Below are 15,688 nucleotides of genomic sequence, written 5' to 3'. Positions count from 1 at the left end.
GTACACAATATTTGCGCACAGGGCGCGGCTTGGCCACTGGTAGCCGAGGACAGCTTAATATTCACTGAGCTCGGTTTAAGCGGGCCAGAGTCAGTGGGATAACGGAGGGTGTGGCCTGAGGGCTCTAACCCAAGTTATCATATGTGATTTGGTGTATGCTATAGATTGATATGTTTAGTATGCTGAATACTTGACTATTCTAAATGTTGATATGGTTAAGAATATGTGATGCAATATGAGATATTGACTTGCCTGTTGATCGCTTATGCTCTATTGTTGTGTTTTCTTGCTGGGCCATGGCTCACGGGTGCTACGTGGTGCAGGTAAAGGCAAAGGCAAGTTAGACCAGTCCTCAGATGGAGAGCTGCGGGGCTGAATGTACATAGCCAGTTGTTCGGTCGCCATGGCCGAGGAGTGGATCAGGACAGAGATTGCCTATTTGTCTGTTTTGCCTTAATACGACTGATACTGTATTTAGTGATTGAATCTTTTATAAACAGTTTCAAACTTAACATTTTTGGGATCCCGTGTAAACAGGAAATGTTTCTTTATGAAAATGTGACTTTTGAGACCAAAACATTTTAACCCTGGTTCCTCTATAGTTTCATTAACACGTTTTTAATTATATGACTTGATTAACATGTTTAGCACTTTATAAACACACAGTGTAACGGTCTTGGCTATCCAGGGCGTTACAGCTATCGAGCCCATGGAGGAGATTGAGGAAGTGGCCCTCGAAGCCTCCGCCCCCAAAAGAAGACAAAGGTCGAGAAGATCCTATAGGTAGAAGTTTGAGAAGCACTGGTGGGATTTTTCTGGGAAAATTAGGACGTTGTCGCCTGGTCTTACTCCGACATGACTGGCATTGACTCAAATATCATTTTTCATGCCTTGAATGTCAATTCGAACATCATTTCGATCAAGTAGAAGCGGAGAACTTTTGACCTGACAAGGGCTAAGGCTTTAGGGGTGAAGGTGGACAAGCTACTTGCAAACAGATTCATTTAGGATGCCCAATATCCCAACCGGGTATCCAATCCGGACCTCATGCCCAAGCTAAATTGCACCTGGAACACCTACACAAACTTCTCAAACCTCAATAAGGCAAGCCTCAATGACTATTTCCCACTGCCAAAGATACACTTGATGGTTGACGCCACCTCTGGGTACGAGCTATTGTCATTCATGGATGCGTACTCGGGATATAATCAGATTTCCATGGATGCCATGGATCAAGAACACATCAGCTTCTAAACCGATAAAGGAGTTTACTGCTATAAAGTAATGCCCTTCGGGCTAAAGAATGCTGGTGCCACCTACCAAAGGATTGTGGACCATATGTTCAAGGAACAACTGGGACGGAACATGGAGGTTTATGCAACGACATGCTGGTCAATTCTAGAATAGCCACCGGCCACGTAAAGTACTTGGCGGAAGTGTTTTCAGTACTTCGTAGGTTTGGGATGAAACTAAATCCCCAGGATTACACTTTTGGAGTCGCCTCTGGAAAGTTCCTAGGCTTTATTGTCAGTGCTTGGGGGATAGAGGTAAACCCTGAGAAGAACAAAGCCCCGGTTGATATGCCATCCCCCCGAAAGAAAAAGGATGTTCATAGCCTCACCAGGAGGATCGCTGCCCTAAGTCGCTTTGTTTCTAAGGCAACTAACAAGTGCATCCCATTATTCAACATACTTTGAGGGGGTCAGAGGTTTGAATGGACGAAGGATTACGAATGGGTGTTCTAGTAGCTCAAGGCGCACATGGCAAACCCACCAACCTTGTTGAAACTTGTAGACGGAGAGCTCTTTCGGCTTTACATGGCTATCTCAGAGAGTGCCATTAGTGTTGCCTTAGTACACGAGGAAGGCCGTGTCCAGCATCCCGTATACTATGACCTTTTTCCTAATTGTAGCTTCTGGGAAGCTAAGGCCCTATTTCCAGGCACATTCCATAAAGTTCCTCATGAACCATCCCTTGTGACAGATCCTCCAAAAGCAGGAGTCATCCGGAAGACTCATCAAGTGGTCTACTAAACATAGTCAATTTGACATCACCTATCATTCGAGGACTTCCATAAAGGGATAGGAATTTTCAAATTTCATCGCCGAGTGCACGGAAAACAACAAGAGACCTTGGGATGCCCAAGAGATTGGGCCTGCATGGAAGCTATGTCGATGGATCATTGAATGAAATGGTGTCAGGACAGGTCTCATTTTGGTATCCCCCAAGGGGTACATGTTTCATAGTGCCCTAAGGTGGGTTTGATGCCTCAAACAACGAAGGATAGTATGAGGCACTCATTGGTGGTCTCCGAGTGGCACTAGAGCTCAAAGTTGAGAGCCTCGAAATTTTCAGTGACTTGCAGCTTGTAGTTAATCAGGTACTCGAGGAATACCAAGCCAAGGGGACAAGAATGGTCGCTTACTTGGCAAAAACCCAAGAAATGCTACACAACTTCAAAAAATTCACCATTCGACAAGTGCCACGGGAACAGAAATCTAACGTTGAATCCCTGGCCAAGATGGCAACCACTAAGGATGCTGAACTCATCAATGTAGTGCCCATTGACCACTTAGCTTCTTCGAGCATCTTAGCCCCCGAGGAAGTGAAAGCAGTCCAGCTCCAGAATGTGTGGATGGAGCCTATAGTGAAATACTTTTTCTCCGGGGAATTACCGTAGGATAAGAAAGTAGCTCAAAAGTTACTTTACCAAGCCCCACGGTATGTTTTCATGGACAACAAGTTGTATAGGTGAGGATATTCGTTGCCCTTGCTTTGATGTGTGTCCAAGCAAGAGGCCAATCGATTACTCTGAGAAGTTCATGAGGGTTTTTGCGGGGACCACGCCGGAGGGCAGAGCCTGGCCAAGAATATCTTGAGACAAAGATACTTTTGGCCCACCATGAACGGAGACACGATGGACTATGTCAAGCAATATGACAAGTGTCAACGCTTCACCAATATACCTCGAGCTCCTCCAAATGAGCTCACCATGGTGACCAGCCCTTGGCCCTTTGCTATCTGGAGGATTAATCTTATCGAGTCATTGCCGACGGGTAAAGGAGGGGTGAGTATGCAATAGTGGCGGTCGACTACTTCATGAAGTGGGTAGAGGTCGAGCCACTTGCTATAATCACTTCTAAGAAGGCACTAGATTTCGTCGCCAAGAACAACATTTGCTGCTACGAGCTTCTGAGGAAAGTAGTCTCTGACAATGGATTGCAGTTTGACAGCGAGGTGTTCACAAACTTCTGTCAGTGGAACGGGGTTGTGAAGAGCTTTTCCTCTGTGGCCCACCCGCAGGAAATCCATCAGGTGGAAGCAATCAACAAGACGCTCAAATCCACCTTGAAGAAAAGTCTTGAATAGGCCAAAGGGGGTTGGCCCGAGGAGCTGCCTAGGGCATTATGGAGCTACCGCACTACTGCCAGGACCTCCACTGGCCACTCACCTTTCTTTTTGGCCTATGGGTATGAGTCCATGCTCGTAGTGAAGGCAGCAATCTACATGCACCGAAGGGATACCTATGATCCGACCACAAACCACGCTTTTCTCAGAGAATCCCTAGACCTCGTGGAGGAGCTCCGTGAAGCTTCTCAACTTCGAGTAGCGTCTTACCAGCAAAAAGTGGCCAGGCATTTCAACTCTAAAATGAAGGATAGAAAGTTTGGGGTCGGAGGTGTGGTGTTGTGAAGAGTCTTCTTAGCCACCTGAGACCTCGATGTGGGAGTGCTGGGACCTAACTGGGAGGGCCCATACCAAGTCAAGAGCATTGTATGTCTGGGACAATACAAATTAGCCCGACTGAGTGAGGAATTAATACCCCATGCCTAGAACGTTGAGCATCTGCGCTGGTATTACCAGTGATATTAGTAGTAAATTATTAATTTTTGTAATATCCTTGTAGCCTTCGGGTGAAATTAATGGAAATCGTGTAGACAAAACACGGTAAAAAATTTCGAGAGATTCTGCTATATTTGTTAGTTTCCTTTACTCTATATGTACTACTCGTAGAGCACCTGCTCGCAGGCCTGGACAAGTGAACGCAAACTAGTCTCCAATCAGTTGGGGGGCATGGAGTTAGAAAAGCCTCACATAGTAGGAGTGCACATCGGACAGGTTTTTCAGATTTGGATTTTATGGGTTTTAGAGTAAAGAAAGAACCATCAAAACCCATCCGAACTACATTCAAATTTTGTCGGATTCAGGTTTTCGATTTCGAACTGGTTCGAATTCGGATTCGGATTCATAGGGCTTTGTAATGGGCTTTTTTAAAAACTTGCACTTTTAACCAAATTTACCAACTTTTACTTGAATAATCTAATTGTTGTATCCTAATTTTAGCACGAGTTCATTCACTCAACTCAAGTACAGCCGGTAGGTAAATACGTGGAAAAATAACCAAGTAGAATATCTGCTTATTATCCATGTGGGCAGCTCGAGATTGATAATGGTCAGACCTAGTATTAGGCGTTCTGACTTTACCACAAACTAAGAATAAGATAGCTGTCAAAGCGCTAGCTCAGGGTCAGATATGCAACTCGTGGTGATTAAGATATAACGCATACGAAAGGATCCCCAGAGACTCGGGATTTGTTTACACACTTATTCATGACCAGGCTGTCATATTTATTATCCGAGATAGCAAGAACATATTTATTTTGTTATCAAATCATATCCCAACATAAATGGGATATGATTTGTATTAAATATAGACATTATGTAATTACGTGATTGACTCACGCAACCAAAACCTGTCAATGGAATTCCCTTATAAATACTCTGTTGGGCAGAAAAGGGGTCGATTATTCTGCAATACCGAAACTCTGCCAAAATAGAGGGACAAAAAATAATACTATTGACTCATGGACTAGGTGGAGATTTAACCACTGAACCACGTAAAAGATCTGTGTTATTGAGTAGGTTTTTATTATTTCTTTATTACAGTTTGTCATTAAGCACTATTCTGCCCTTATTATTTCTTAATACACTGTTAGCGAAAAACTAAGTCAACAGTAATTTTTACCATTTTTTACTTTAATAATATATTTTTTAAAGTATCATTTTTAGAGGCATTATCGATTCGTTGAAAGGTTTTGGACCTTAAAATACTTTGTTTGGTTCAAATACCTCATTTTTAAGCATTTTTTATTTTTATTAAAAACAAGTCTCATTTTCGGAATTAGATAGATTTGTTTACTAAAAAACATTAATTAATAAAACTTTGAGGCACTTTACCTCCATATTATTTTTATCTCCATTTTATCTTATCAATAATGATTTACAACATAAATTTTTTAGATACATTAATAGAACAATAAAAATAACAAATCTAAATTAAATTAAATTAAATATAAAAAAATTCACCACTTTGACCTTCACCTGAGAAAAAATAAAATCCCCAAAATCAATAGTACACAATACACAAAATCTTAAGAAACAATCACTGTAAAAAAATAAATCTTGCTGAAAGAATGTATTATGATCACACACAAAAACACAAACAAACACACACATATATATAGTTATATACACATGCATACATGTATGAACACAGATAGACATATATATATATATAGTTACATACACACACTTATACATATATGTAAACATAGAAACACACACAAACATATATATAGTTATATACACAAAACACACATGGATATATATATATACACAGAAAGTAAGTCAGAAACATAGATATATATATACATATATAGTTATATACGCAATGGCATGCACATACACACACATCAAAGCACCCACTAAACTACTAAAGAATAAATGCATAAAAAACAAAAATTAGAAAAATCAAATACTTCTTCAAACTTTTTTATGCTTCATTTTCAAACAAATATCTTAAAAAGAACAAATCTAGGTTAAAATCCATAAACTAATTTACAAAAAAAAAATCATAGAAAACTTAAATTCTTAAAACAAAAATACACATAAAAAAGTTTATAAAATCAAAGAGAGAAAGAGACATATCTTTCCTCATGCTGGAACCACAGCACGTGATCACCCACGGTGAGGCCCTACACCAACACGGGTAGAACCACGGTGAGGCCCTACACCACCACGGGTAGAACCACCGTGATACCCACCACCACCATGGCTGGAACCACACACATGGAGAGAGAAATGGAGCTAAAGTTGTTGGAAAGAAAGAATGAATGATAGAGAGAGAGAGAGAGAGAGAGAGAGAGAGATGGAGAACGAGAGAAGAAAGAGAGGGTGCGGCTGGGTGGGAGTCTGGGAGATGTAACGATAGAGAGAGAAAAGGTAGGGTTATGTTTTTAGGTTTAGTCAATTAGGGTTATATGAGTTTATATATATATATACTTATTATATAATAAAAGGAAAAAAAAAAGAAATTTTGGATTTTTGGGTTTAACTCGAAATCCGAAATTTTTTAATGCCCATCGAAATCTGATTCGATAACCTTGCGGATTGGGCAGGTTTAGCTCGAAATTGATTTTGGGCTTCGGGCTTCAGCTTTGGACCATCAGGCCAGACGGGTTTGTAGATGGGCCAGATTTTTCGGGCCCAAAGTGCAGCCCTATTGCAGAGTACCAAGCCTCGCGGAGGGTGACCTAGGATAGCTTGTCAAAAGCGGAATAAGCCTAATGTCAGTATCCTGAGAATAGAAAAACCTAGGAAACTAAAGTCTTGAGTCTGTGACCTAAGAAACAAAGATTGTTCAGAGCGGAGTAGGCTTAGCGTCTAGGGACTAGATCCTAGTAGCGCAAGAACGGACTTAGGTCACGTCCCATGGACATTGCTCCCGCGGAGCACTAACCAAGTCCCTTGATCTCGAGATGCAAACGGAAGGCTGAGTCATCTATACTCCGTCCTAAGGCATGGACTTAGGTTATTTCCCATGGACACTGGGCCTGAGGAGCGCTAACCATGTCCCCGGTAAGCCAGAGCAAAAATAGCATCAGGAAGTCGATGACTTGGGAAGCTAAGCTAGTCGACGAGTGAAGCGTCCCTAATGTGACAAGACCCCATAACTAACTAGCCTGAGAAATACTGAGTGCCAAAGAGATCCAAGTAACACAAGATTTGATTTAGCATATTCTCCTGAGGACAGCGTGCGCCCGAGGAGTAATAACCAAATCCCAATCCTCGAGATGTGAACGAAAGCCCGAGTCGTCAGTACTCAGGAACGAGCCTAAGTCACCTAAGACTTAAGCATAATACTCTGCAGAACCTTGCACTAATAGCCCCAAAATAGCGCGAGAGTGGACATAGGTTTACCTTCCATGGACTCTGTCAATCTCAAGATGCGAGTGGGGGCTCGAGTCACTAGCAATCAGATTAAGGAATTGACCAAGAGTAAAAAACCCAAGTAGTGTGAGAACGGACTTTGGTCACCTCCCATGGACATTGTGCATGGGGAGTAATAACCTAGTCTAAGGGCGGGGAACTCGATTTCCTGAACCTAGGATGATGAGTTCAAGACTTCCACATGATTAGGTCTCGAGTTGTGTACTCGGGGGGTAAATCGAAAGGCCTAGGTTGACCTACCGGGGGCCACATACCCGGGGGGCAGGTGTCGAATGACCTCCTAGGGACTCGAGTCATTGGGACTCGGTAAAATAGGAAGACGTTAAAGTTACTTTCAAGTGTCGAGCACTAAGGCAAAACCCTACAATGCAAATAGACCTCCTCAAAGTCTGAGTCGTTGAAACTCAAAGGCGTAGGAAAGTCAAGTGCCCTCACTTGACATCGCATCAAAGTTACTCGTACGACTGCGAGCCTAAGAAGAAACACTAAATGCATAAGCGTCTAGACACTGGCAGGAAGATCCTTAAGCTCTAAGTACCGCAGGCTGACCCCGTCCTGAGCCATTGGAACTCATGGACGTAGGGTCATGTCAAGTGTCACTTGACTTCGCGTTAAAGTTACTCTTGAGGACCATAAGCCTACAAAGCAACACTAAAGACCTAAAAACTATCTAAGTACTAAGAGAAGTGAATAAAGACTCAAGTCATCGAGACTCGAGCACGAGACCTAAATCGATAACTTGGAACTCTCATGAGTTACGTTATGATGAGTTGAATTAACAATGTCCATGTTTCCTATTTATTAAATGTCAATTTGATAACAATAAAGCAACCATGGCAATAAAGTAGTGCAAGCTGACTAGGTGTAAATGGAAAAATAGTTACAAGAGTGCTCGGGGGCTTGAGTGTTGATTGTCTACACCCCAATAAACTATGGCATGCAGGCCTACTTAGCAAAAATGTATTATATAGGACAAAATTACTGGGGCCCTTGGCTTGGAGACACCTCTGCCACCAGCTCGATCACAGGGTCGACTTCGGGGATGCGACCCACCGCCGAAGCTTCCCTCTCTTGGGCTACCCTGGCCTCCTCCACCTCAAGGAGCACTTCGAGCATTATCCTCATCTTGGGCTCCTCGGTGAACGAGAGATCCATATCTCTGTTGCTCTGCCACGCAACAAAGGGTGTATCATCGACTATCATTTCGAGATCCTTTTCCAGTTATTCTACTCAGTAGCGGAGGTCTTCGGCCTCTTTAGCGGCAAGCTTAGCATGAGTAGTGGCCCATGCAGCGTCCTCCCTAGCCTTGATCAGCTCCTCAGCGTGGGCCAAATACTCTGCCCAGCTCAACCGGAGCTCCTCACGAGCCTTAGTCAGCTCCTCCTCCACGACCCGGGTATGACTCGCGACATCCTCTAACAACTTAGAGGGAGTGTCCTCTAGAATAGACAGCTCTGACGGCTCGGTGTCCAGTAGACTCTCCACCTCTTGGACACAGGCCCTCGTTTCATCCACTTCCTTTTAAGGGACCGCGGTTTGCCGGAAACGTGCCAACTTTTTCTAAGCCTCCTTTAGTTGAAAGGACCGCATCAATACGATGTCTCTGAGTTGTTGGTTGAGAGCCGCAGTCTGTGCCAAATAAGAATATCAAATAAGTAAAAAGATGAAGAAATAGATAATGAACTGAGATAAACATATAAAGACTTACCCTTACGGAGGAATGGCGGCTGGTGGCTACCAGTGAAACCTCATTGTCGCTGCCACAACGGGCGAGGTTGCGAGAAGGAAACTCACACAGGGACCCCGCTATCCCTTGGAGAAGCCCTACGACGAGCGGAGCAGCCTTCTCTCCTACTCTCCCCGCGAGGAGAGGCTCGAACTCCTCGCGGCTAGGAGGAGCAACAAGATCCTTCGGATGGTCCTCATGTAGGAACTCATCAAGGAGTTTGAAGTCCTCATCTCCCTCATCGATACGGGCGTTGTATTTCTCAACAACCCACTTATGCTTCTCGAAGTCTTCCCCATCATAGTGTTCCGAGAAGACTATCAATCGAGCTGTCGTGATTGGGGGGGAGTCGGGCACCTTAGAAGGGATTTCCTTACCCTTCCTGGATGATTCCCCAACTTGAGGGGAGGAAACCTTGAGGTCAATGACCTCACCAGGAGCCACCGCCCTCGCGTTGAGGACCGATGGAGCAGGAGTAGGGGCTGCGCACCCATTTTCTACTCTTATTTCTCGAGTTTGTGGCAACATGGAGTTATTACGTGGTACCTGAGCGATTGGCTGAGGCACTGGTGGATTCACAGGCATTTCTGTCCATCTGTGAGTGTGAGTCGCTTGTCCATTCCTGGGGTTTTTAGCAGAAGGGTTGTTCCTAGGAGTCTGCTTAGAAGGCATAGAGCATGGTGTTGCTGTTCTGGTGGAATGGCATACATTAGGTCGATTATTTCAGTGGGACCGAGAACTATGGGATGCACTTTGCCCCCTTCTGACATTCTCATCGGTTGTAGGAGGAGGTATTCGAGCCATGATCTTGTCTATTCGCCTGGGCAAGGTGGCTCCTGAGCTAATCGCTCTCCATTTCAATGGCAGTCAGGTACCCAGGATTGGTTTTGGTGGACAGAAGCCTGAACTTCCGGCATCGTCCTGGTCCACGTGATGTTTTCCCGGGCAGCGTTGTGCTGACGTACCTTCCCCAATGGAGATGGCCATACGGTGACCTCCTTTATCATCAGGTTGCTTCGTTTCATTGTCGTGCATGGAACGAGTAACCACCATGATGATTGTTTTGTTAAACATCGTGCGAGAATTCAAGATTAATATGCTCTTAATGAAAGCAGCAATTTATTGATGCAGTTTTTTGTCAACAAAGGATTTAGAATTTCGAAATAGAGAGATTCAGCTTACTGTAAAGAGAATGTAATGAAATATAAAAACACTCACAATTTACATCGTTCAGTGGTTAAAATCCACCTAGTTCACGAGTCACTATTATTGATCTGTTTAGGAACCCTAGACAAAATTGTTTGTGACAATTTTGGCAGAATTTTTGCATACATAATGTGTTTCCTTTTTTCTATCCATTCCCATTGTATTTATAGGGAATTATGGTGGACAATAAATTGTAATGGTACTATAAATGGTAACATACAATATTGGGTAACTTCCCAAGTTAATGAACTATTAAATATCATAAGTAAGCCTATTGTCGGTTTACATCAATCAATAAATATATATATAACGATTGTACCTCGATCTTTGTCATTTTCATCTCTAACGGTGTGGAAGATCCTAGGTTGTTCTGAACTTAGTCACATAGCCTTGAGCTGTTTGGCTAGTTGTTAACGAATCATCTTCGAAGTCTTGTCTTCTTTATTTATTTCGCGCCACCTATACCCCGAGCAAGATAGTTGAGATGGTGTTTTTAGGGTACAACAGATTCCTTATTTTAATGTGTTGTTGACTATTTTATTCATTATATATGATCTTAATTATCTTGTACGCATGCAATATCATATTCTCATAAATGAATATGGATTTTTTGATATTTATGTATAAATTATTCAAACAATAATTTCGATAATCAAATATAATAATATTTTACTTTTATTTAAATCAATAAAAATGTCTTTTCACATGCTTTTAGGGAACTAGCCCTAACAATCTCCCACTTTCCCATAAATAAAATGAGGCATCTCTCTCAATCCCATATTTTGTAAATGACCCATAAGAGACTTTGGAGGAACTATCTTGGTAAACAGTTTGTCATGTTTTGTTCCGACGCTATCTTCATAACTGTCACAGCACCTTTGTGCACAATCTCTCTTACCAGATGATATTTTCTTTCTAAATGCTTTCCTCTCTTTTGACTTCTAGATTCCTTTGAATTAGCTATTGCTCCATTGTAGTCACAATATAGGATCATTGGCTTCTCCATATTTGGAATCACTTCCAAATAGTATAGAACTTCAGAGCCAAACCGCTTCTTTAGGTGCTTCATAAGCTGCTATACACTCGACTTCCATGGTTGTATATGCAATACTGGATTATTTGATACTTCTCCAGACTACAACTTCTCCACAAAGAGTGAAAAGTGATCCATACTGACATCGATTTTTGACAGTCTTTGTCTAATTTTCAATCAAAACCAGTGTATCCAGTAGGTTTTAACGCACCCTTAATAAACAATCATATAATCTCTCATTCTGTGAAGATACTTGAGTATGTGCTTTTCCACAATCTAGTATTCTAAACTAGGATTTGATTAATAATGATTGATAATTCCCACTGCATAGCATATGTCGGGCCTTGTACACAACATAGCATACATCAGACTCCCATCTGCTGAAGCATAGGGATACTTTCTCATGTCCTATTCTTCCTGAGGTGTCTTTCAACATTGCTCATTGGAAAGAGTAATTCCATGTCTAAACAATAACTGACCTTTCTTGGAATTCTCCCTTGAAAACCTTTCCAGCACTTTATCTATATAATTTGCTTGAGAAAGTGCCAAGAGCTTGTTCTTCCCATCCCTTAGGATTTGGATTCCCATAACATAACTCGCTTTGCTCAAATCTTTCATTTGGAACTTTTCAACTAACAACTTCTTTACATTTGACTTTGTCTTTACATCATTTCCAATGAGAAGAATGCCATCCACGTAAAGAACTAAGAAAACCACTACTTTCCCTTTTATATATTTATATATACATTCTTCATCGACATTTTGTTCGAAGCCATATGTTTTAATTGTCCCATAAAAGGTAATGTTCTAAGATCTGGATGGTTGCTTCAATCCATAAATGGATTTTTGAAATTTACACATCTTATGATCTTCCCCTTTCTTCACGAACCCTTTTTGTTGTACCATATAGATACTTTCATCAAGATAGTCATTTAGAAAAGTTTTCTTAATGTCTGTCTTCCATATCTCATAGCCATTAGGGCTGCTATGGATAAAAGAATGCGTATGGATTTTAGGATGGCAACCGGAGAAAATGTCTCTTCATAATCAACAATCTGTGTGTGTGTGTGTGTGTAGATAGACTTTGGCTACAAGCCAGGCCTTGCAAGTCTCTACTTTCCCATCAACAACTTTTTTCTTCTTGAAGGTCCATTTACACCCAATGGGCCTGACTTCCTCAAGTGGGTCTACAAGTTTCTAGACTGAATTGGAATACAACTATCCCATTACATGGTTGATGGCTTCTTTCGATTTTTCCTTTTCACATTCTTCCATTGCCTCTCTTATAGGTCAATGGGTCGTCCTTGTTTGTGTTATAAACAAGGATGTGTGCTTCATGTTCATAATGAACAAGCTATCTCACAACCCTCCCACTACGACGTTACACCAGGGCTTTCTTCTCAGGAACTGTGGTCTCTTTGGTCAGCCACCATATAGTCCGTGTGGAGCCTCACCTCATGAGGTGATTGCTTCGAGTTTTGAAATCTTGTGAGGACCACTGGTCTTGTACTCTGCCCCTCCTGTAGTAGCCCATACCGTTGAAGGTCGACATCGGTAAAGAGGAAGGTGAGATCCAACTCCTCATCGTAAGCCTTTCGTCAAAGGAATCAATAAAAGGTGTATGGAGATAGGGACTTGAAATGAGATGTTTTAAGATTAAGGATCAAGTATGGGCTGGACACTATTAGACGAAACTATGTGAGGACAAGGTGGGATTGGTTCTCGTCGGGAAACCCCTCGCCCAGAAGAAGTTATCCTTGTAGTCTTGAGCGTTGATTTCATTGCCGCTGAGAGCCTTATAACCTTTCCCTAGGATCGTATGCTTCATTAAGGTGCAGTACCCATCCTGGTCCCCCTTCTTCCGGAAATGTCAAAAGCTGTAGATATACCGTATCTCAACTGGGGAAGGTGTGCAGGCCAGTTTTGTCTTCTACACAGAACGTAAAGCCCAACAGCACCCGATATCCATTCGGGGATAGTTGGAAAGGAGCTATGCCGATGAACTTTATGAATTTGACATAGTACTGGTGCAATGACAAAGTTGCACCAGCCTGGAGATGAGAGGCAGTCCAGGGCCCAAGCCCATGGATGCTCTCATGCGCCCTCTCGTCCTCTTGAGACAAGCACGCCAACATCTCACGAGTTTCCACCCCGTAGTGGGTCTGAATCTTCCCTAAGACACCTTGATCTCGAACACCACAGCAGTGTAGGGTTTGTCTGTTGGCATCAGACCTGCATTGGCTTCTTCCTCTGAAATTCCAACTCGAAGGTGTCTTTTCACCAGTGGGATAAGGTTCTCTCGTACTACAAGGGTTGACTATTACCAGCCATCTATTTCCCCTTCTCGGGGTATTTCCCAACTTCTTGGGCCATCTGTAAGATCTCAGCATCGAAGGCGTAGAACCCTTGTTTGTGTAGCTGGTGGAGCTCCTCGAACATCTGAAACAACATACCAAGTAGTTAGCATCTTGGCCCGAAGAAAGATGGGTCAAAACAAGAATCCCTAAGACTACTTCTTGGGGTGAAGAGGAAATAATTTCTAAGGGCTTAGGATGTCCTCGGGGCCAAAAAGTCGGCACCGAAGTACACCACCAAAAATTATGAACACTACTGAAAGCTGGGAATTTTCTAGATTCTGGTCGAATGTTTAGGAAGGAAAAAGTTGCCCAAGGTGAGCAGCAGGCCATTTTGACCACTCCTAACACCAAACTGTGCCTAAAAAGACCTATAGAAGATCAAAGCAGCCCCTCAAGTACCACAAAAAGCCTATTCCAAAGCATGCATCTAAACTCCCAAATTAAGCTCAACGCACACACAAAACCAGTAAATACTTACTCGATATATAATGTCAATAAGTGCTGAAATGAGTTCGAACGCTGAAGAATCGCTTGCCATTCACTCAGAAATAAGACGATTCTCACCAATTGTCAAGAATTGCAGAAGAAGGTCATGAACGGTTGAAGGACTGGGAAGCTTGAGATATAAGAGAGAGTTATAGAGATTTTGAATTTTGAATGGTAATAGTGCTTGCTGAGAGGCGGTTATCAAGTTTTTGTACTCATAGAACTTGGGGTGGAAGCAACCCCACCCCATCTGTCGGATTACCTACAACATAAACACTCGAGAAAATCCAACGGTCGGGATCCAAAAGGCATGGATCGTGATCATTAACATTGGAAAAGAATACATTGGGTATGGATCCAAAGGACACCAAGGGTAAGAATTAAACATTTTGAATAGTGGAATGGACTCCTCATTGATTTCACAGATTGATGGGCCTAGCAATAGGGAGTCAATTCATGGCATGACTTTTCAGAGTGAAGTCAGGGGAAGCCCAAGCATCTCCCCCCCGAAGACCATGATTAATTACTTCTCAGTCTAAGTCTCCACTGTCCGAACATGAGTGAAGACTTGGGGGCAAATCCTGTCCATGTTTTCACCATTAGACACGTGGCAATTAGGATGATTGGTGACAAGGGAAGTCATGAGCTTTTCAGAGTGTGAACTATTCTAAGCAACCTAGTATGATCAAGATGTGGAAGTCTCCGAGTGAGGCCACGCCCTAAGGTCTATCTTCAAGTCGAGGATGTCTCTAAATGAGGCCACATCTTGAGAATGCCCCGGGCCAATCTCCAAGTCATGGATGTCTCCAAGTGAGGCCACATCCCGAGGTCTATTCTCGAGGCAGGGATGTCTTCGTATGAGACCCCGTCCCAAGAAGCTCTCCTTACTCTCCCAGCTTCCAGGTTTAGGACTCTAATCCTTGGACCCAGAGTGGCTACCATGTGTCAGTCACTGCGAGCATGGGCCACCAGTAGATCATCTGACAGCTTTTGGTGGGCCTCAATTAGTGGTGTCGAGTTCGTACACTCGATAATTGGCATTTCTGACAACCCCGTCCGACATGGCGCAAACGTGTGTCGCACCCTGACAGTCACAGATATGTTCCCCATAAAGTTGGTGCGTGGCTTTCTGTAATGGGCCCCGTGGAATCCGCGTGGGTCGTAGTCTTTTTTTAGTGCACTCCTTTCTTGTATTAACTCAACATTAATACCCCAGGATAGGGAAAATTGTATGAATGATAGATGATTAACATTAATGACCCCAACCTCTATAAATAGGGCTAGGGTATCTCCTTGTAAGGGGTTCGGATTTTTAAAAAGAAAAACTTTGTAACTCAGTACAATATATACATTGCCTGAGAATCACCATTGGAGCTTGTAGAAACAAGCTTCAAGTTCACTAAATATCATAGACTCGTGGACTAGGGCACTTTTATAGCATGAACAACGTAAAACCCTTGTCTTATTTTGTATTAATTTCTTTATACTCTCTAGTTTAGTTGATAGTGAAAAAAGCAGTCAACAATATTTAAAAAGAATAATTAAATAAAAAAATAAATTTGAAATTCAAAATTCCAATCACAGGGATAA

This window comes from Humulus lupulus, chromosome 1 (assembly GCF_963169125.1).
Source record: "Humulus lupulus chromosome 1, drHumLupu1.1, whole genome shotgun sequence".
Taxonomy (NCBI): domain Eukaryota; kingdom Viridiplantae; phylum Streptophyta; class Magnoliopsida; order Rosales; family Cannabaceae; genus Humulus; species Humulus lupulus.
Note: the sequence above shows the minus strand (reverse complement) of the source record.